This window comes from Bison bison, unplaced genomic scaffold (genome assembly GCF_000754665.1).
Source record: "Bison bison bison isolate TAMUID 2011002044 unplaced genomic scaffold, Bison_UMD1.0 scf7180017864530, whole genome shotgun sequence".
Lineage (NCBI taxonomy): Eukaryota > Metazoa > Chordata > Mammalia > Artiodactyla > Bovidae > Bison > Bison bison.
This window is the reverse complement of record NW_011495080.1, coordinates 14,043,010-14,049,009: the sequence shown is the minus strand read 5'-3', so window position 1 is coordinate 14,049,009 and position 6,000 is coordinate 14,043,010. Positions and strand designations below refer to the sequence as shown.

Genomic DNA, 6,000 nt, shown 5'->3' with positions numbered 1-6,000 from the left:
GGGGTCGCACAGAGTCGGACATGACTGAAGCGACTTCGCAGCAGCAGCAGCAGCTACAGATGCAAAACTTAGAATAGATGCTAAAAGCTCAAAGTCTATGAAATGATAAATGTTCTAGTAAACAAAAAAGAAAACTAGTGTAAAAAAGAACTTTCTAACATGGGAATTGCAAGTTAAAACACTTTAACATAAAACACTTTATTTAACATAAAGTGTTAAAACACTTTAACAAGTTTAATACATTAACATATCTTCATAATCTCTCTACAGCACCTAGTGCACAGCATTTACACATTCCGTATTTTAGTACTTACTCTCTTCCAGGTATTACAGTAAATTCAAAACTAAAAATAAAACCTAATTCTATCAACACTACTATAGTTGTTTTTAAAGTATAGTGCCCTCTAACAATGAAGTTACAGAGCCAGTGCTATTGTTTGATGCACACTGGAAAGTTATTTTCAGTTGGCTCTCAATGCACTGTTTGTCATAAAGTTAGAATTCACATACTTTGGGGGTTATACCCATGTGGAAAGCAACAGGGAAAGCTATGATAAAAGGACCAACAGGCAAGGGTCTATCACTGCCCATTCTTCTTTGCCCACAGATTTCAAAGCAACATATGCCAGAAAAAACTTTAAAAGTCAATGTTATTCATTATCTTAGAGAAACAAGCAAGCTGATTATGTCTTTATACCACCAAGTGCCTTTTGACCCTTCCTGCAAGATGTAAATCAATAACCTGCATTTACATTTATTTTCTATTCTTCCCACTTCCAACTTAAAGACATACTTAAAACAAAATCAAGAAACACGTTCATTTTCTATACAAGTATTTTACACTTAACTATATTAAAAGTCTAATTATAATGCTTAATTATGCTAATTTGTAATGATTACATTTAAGTCTTTTTGCTAGTGTTATTGTGAAATTAAAACTCATCATTTCAAATTATTTATTAACCAAAATGGAGTTCTTATAGTTCTCTAGTCAAAAAACACTCAGAACCATATTCACTTGTAAATTACCTTGCTTGCTTATGCCTTATCAAAGTGCAGAAATTGTCTTAGAAACTGAATTTCATCATAAAATGTTGAACTTAAGTGAATGCCTGGGGATGCATGGTGGCCTCAAAGGAGCATTCTGACAACGTCACCACATGGTTCTTGTTGCTCAGTCTCTAACTCCGGTCCAACTCTTTGCAACCTCCATGGACTGTAGCATGCCAGCCTTCCCTGTCCTTCCCTGTCCCTGTCCCATGTCCCCAAGTTTGCTCAGATTCATGCCTACTGAATCAATGATTTCTAATCATCTCATTCTCTGCTCCTCCTCCTTTTGCCTTCAATCTTTCCCAGCATCAGTGTCTTTTCTCAAGAGTCAGCTCTTCCCATCAGGTGGCCAAAGTACAATGAATATATTCAGGGTTGATTTCCTTTTGGACTGACTGCTTTGATCTCCATACTATGCAGGGGACTCTCAAGAGACTTCTTCAGCACGACAGTTTGAAAGAATCAATTCTTCGGTGCTCAGCCTTCTTTATAGTCCAACTCTCACATCCATACATGACTACTGGAAAAACCATAGCTTTGACTATATGGACCTTTGCCAGCAAAGTGATGTCTTTGCTTTTTAATACCATACAGTTCTGAAGAACAGCCTCGTCTGAACTACTTTTTAGTGTTTTAATTGGTAACACCACTTTTAGTATAGCACAAAAAGCACAATGGGTATTGGGCAATACTGGGTTGGCCAATATGCTCGTTTGGCTTTGGGAAAACGAACATTTTGGCCAACCCAATACTTAAGGAACAGTCTTTCTTTTCCAGTTACAGCTGCACTAGCTTTTAACACTTCCTTAATGATAGCTAAGGAGAAGGGAGATCTGACCCAGTTTTAAAAGTAGTATTTTCTATCCATGCAAACTTTCAATTAATATTTTTTAGATTCACAACAGGATTGAGTGGAAGGAACAAATCTCCCATACACCCTGGTCCCAACATACACAGCATCAGTTTCAACATCCTTCAGAGTGGTAATGTTTGTTACAATTGTAAGCCTATACTGCCACATCAAAATCGGCCAAACCTCAGTTTACCTTAGGGTTCATTTTTGGTGTTGTCTCTGGGTCTGGACAAACACATAATGACATGTATCTATAATGATGGTATTAATATCACACAGAGATTTTCACTACCCTAAAAATCTTCTCTTCTCTGTCCATTCATTATTCTCCCCTCTCCTAACCCCTGACAACCACTGATCATTTTACTTTCTCTATAGTTTTGCCTTTAACAGAATTTCATAGTTGGAATCATACAGAAGCGTTTTCAGATGCATAGTAATATAAATTTACTTAAGTTCAGTTCAGTCGTTCAGTTGTGTCTGACTCTCTGCAACCCCATGAATCTCAGCACTCCAGGCCTCCCTGTCTATCACCAACTCCTGGAGTTCACTCAAACTCATGTCCATCGAGTCAGTGATGCCATACAGCCATCTCATCCTCTGTCATCCCCTTCTCCTCCTGCCCCCAATCCTACCCAGCATCAGGGTCTTTTCCAATGAATCAACTCTTCGCATGAGGTGGCCAAAGTACTGGAGTTTCAGCTTTAGCGTCAGTCCTTCCAAAGAATACCAAGGGCTGATCTCCTTTAGAATGGATTGGTTGGATCTCCTTGCAGTCCAAGGGACTCTCAAAAGTCTTCTCCAACACCACAGTTCAAAAGCATCAATTCTTCGGCGTTCAGCTTTCTTCACAATCCAACTCTCACGTCCATACATGACCAATGAATAAACCATAGCCTTGACTAGACGGACCTTTGTTGGCAAAGTAATGTCTCTGCTTTTCAATATGCTATCTAGGTTGGTCATAACTTTCCTTCCAAGGAGTAAGTGTCTTTTAATTTCATGGCTGCAATCACCATCTGCAGTGATTTTGGAGGCCCCTTAAACAAAGTCTGACACTGTTTCCACTGTTTCCCCATCTATTTTCCATGAAGTGAGGAGACCGGATGCCATGATCTTCGTTTTCTAAATGTTGAGCTTTAAGCCAACATTTTCACTCTCCTCTTTCACTTTCATCAAGAGGCTTTTGAGTTCCTCTTCACTTTCTGCCATAAGGGTGGTGTCATCCGCATATCTGAGGTTATTGATATTTCTCCCAGCAGTCTTGATTCCAGCTTGTGCTTCTTCCAGCCCAGTGTTTCTCATGATGTACTCTGCATATACATATACTGAGTAATGCATTTAAAGGCCTCTTTTACTTAATATGAATTTAAAGTTCTATCTTAGTCATGGCCTGATACTTCACTTTTTTTTAAAGCACTAAATAATATTTCATTGTCTGGATGTACCACAGATTATTTATCTATTCACTTACTAAGGCCATCGTGATTGCTTCCAAATTTTGGAAATTATGATAAAGCTGTTACAAATATCCGCAAGCAGGTTCCTATGTGAACAAAAGTTTCTGGGTCAAGACCAAGGAAAACAATTGCTGGACTGTATGGTAAGAGTATGCTTAGTTTTGTAAGAAATCGCCAAACTATCATCCAAAGTGGGCTATACCATTTACACTTCCACTAGGAAGGAGACTTGTATTAGGCAGAGTGTATAAGCAAAATGACGACATGAAACCTTCTCAGAGAAGCCCAAAATGAATGCAGACTTTTGAAACAAATACTGTAATAACCATCTTAACTGCATAAATATAACAGTAAAAATTATAAAATCTACAATATGGGGGTTGGCAAATATTTTCCATGACCTGTGCGTTAAGACAGATATTCTAATATATAAATGTTTAAAAATCAGAAGTATATTGCTCGTGACATGTCAGAATTACATTGAATTAAAATTAGTGTAGACAGTTTTACTGGAATACTGCCAAACCCATTCATTCATGTACTATGAATGCTATGTAGTACATACTATGACACAAGAGTAGTTGATACCAAGATACCATGGGCCCATGAAGCCGAAAGTATTTTCTATACATATATGTACTAAAACATATATGTAAAATTAGCCACAGTCTTGTCTAACTCAATAAAACTATTGCCATGCCATGTATGGCCACCCAAGACAGCTTATGGTAGAGAGTTCTGACAAACAGTGGTCCACTGGAGAAGGCAATGGATAGCCACTTCAGTATTCTTGCCTTGAGAACCCCATGAACAGTACAAAAAGGAAAAAAAGATATGACACTGAAAGATGAACTCCCCAGGTCCATACATGCCCAATATGCTACTGGAGAAGAGTAGAGAAATAACACCATAAAGAATGAAAAGACGGAGCTAAAGCGAAAACAACACCCAGTTGTGGATGTGACTGGTGATGGAAGTAAAGTATAATGCTGTAAAGAACAATACTGCATAGGAACCTGGAATGTTACGTCCATGGATCAAGGTAAATTGGAAGTGGTCAAACAGGAAATGGCAAGTGTGAACATTGACATTTTAGGAGTCAGTGAACTAAAATGGATTGAAATGGGTGAACTGAACTCAAATGACCATTATATCTACTACTGTGGGCAAGAATCCCTTAGAAGAAATGGAGTAGCCATCAGAGTCGACAAAAGAGTCTGAAATGGGGACTTGGATATTGTCTCAAAAATGACAGAATGATCTCTATTCATTTCCAAGGCAAACCATTCAATATCACAGTAATCCAAGTCTATCCCCTGACCAGTAAAGCTGAAGAAGCTGAAGTTTAATGGTTCTATGAAGACCTACTAGACCTTCTAGAACTAACACCCAAAGAAGATGTCCGTTTCATTATAGGGGACTGGTATGCAAAAGTAGGAAGTCCGGAGTTACCTGGAGTAACAGGGAAATTTAGCCTTGGAGTACAAAATGAGGCAGGGCAAAGGCTAAGAGAGTTTTTCCAAAAGAACGCACTGGTCATAGGAAACACACTCTTCCGACAACACAAGAGAAGACTCTACACGTGGACGTCAACAGTTGGTCAATAATGAAATCAGACTGATTGTATTCTTTGCAGCTAAAGATGGACAAGCTCTATACAATCAGCAAAAACAAGACTGGGAGCTGACTGTGGCTCAGATTATGAACTCCTTATTGACAAATTCAGACAAATTGAAGAAAGTAGGGAAAACCACTAGACCATTCAGGTATGACCTAAATCAAATCCCTTATGATTATACAGTGGAAGTAAGAAACAGATTCAAGGGATTAGAACTGATAGAGAGCTGAAGAACTACAGACGTAGGTTCCTGACACTGTACAGGAAACAGTGATCAAGACCATCCCCAAGAGAAAGAAATGCAAAAGGGCAGAAGAGTTGTCTGAGGAGGCCTTACAAATAGTTGAGAAAAAAAAAAGGATTGAAAGGCAAAGGAGAAAAGGAAAGATATACCCATATGAATGCAGAGTTCCGAAGAATAGTAAGGAGAGATAAGAAAGCCTTCCTCAGTGATCAATGCAAAGAGACAGAGGAAAACAATAAAGTGCAAAAGACCAGAGATCTCTTCAAGAAAATTAGTGATACCAAGGGAACCTTTCATGCAAAGATGGGCACAATACAGGACAGAAATGGTAAGGACCTAACAGAAGCAGAAGATATTAAGAAGAGGTGGCAAGGATACACAGAAGAACTGTACAAAAAAGATCTTCATGAGCCGGATAACCACAGTGGTGTGATTACTCACCTAGAGCCAGACATCCTGGAATGTGAAGTCAACTGGGCCTTAGAAAGCATCACTACGAACAAAGCTAGTGAAGGTGATGAAATTCCAGTTGAGCTCTTTCAAATCCTAGAAGATGATGCTGTGAAAGTGCTGGACTCAATATGCCGGCAAATTTGGAAAACTCAGCAGTGGCCACAGGACTGGAAAAGGTCAGTTTTCATTCCAATCCCAAAGAAAGGCAATGCCAAAGAATGCTCAAACTACCGCACAACTGCACTCATCTCACACGCTAGTAAAGTAATGTCAAAATTCTCCAAGCCAGGCTTCAGCAATATGTGAACCGTGAACTTCCTGA

The 6,000-nt window shown here is 38.9% G+C and overlaps 1 protein-coding gene across 1 annotated transcript in view; it reads right to left on the bottom strand.

Annotated features, from left to right (window-relative positions):
* The window catches only part of RNF148 (ring finger protein 148), a 183,308-nt gene that overhangs the window by 114,211 nt on the left and 63,097 nt on the right, over window positions 1-6,000 (bottom strand). The gene's annotated exons all lie outside the window — the stretch shown is intronic.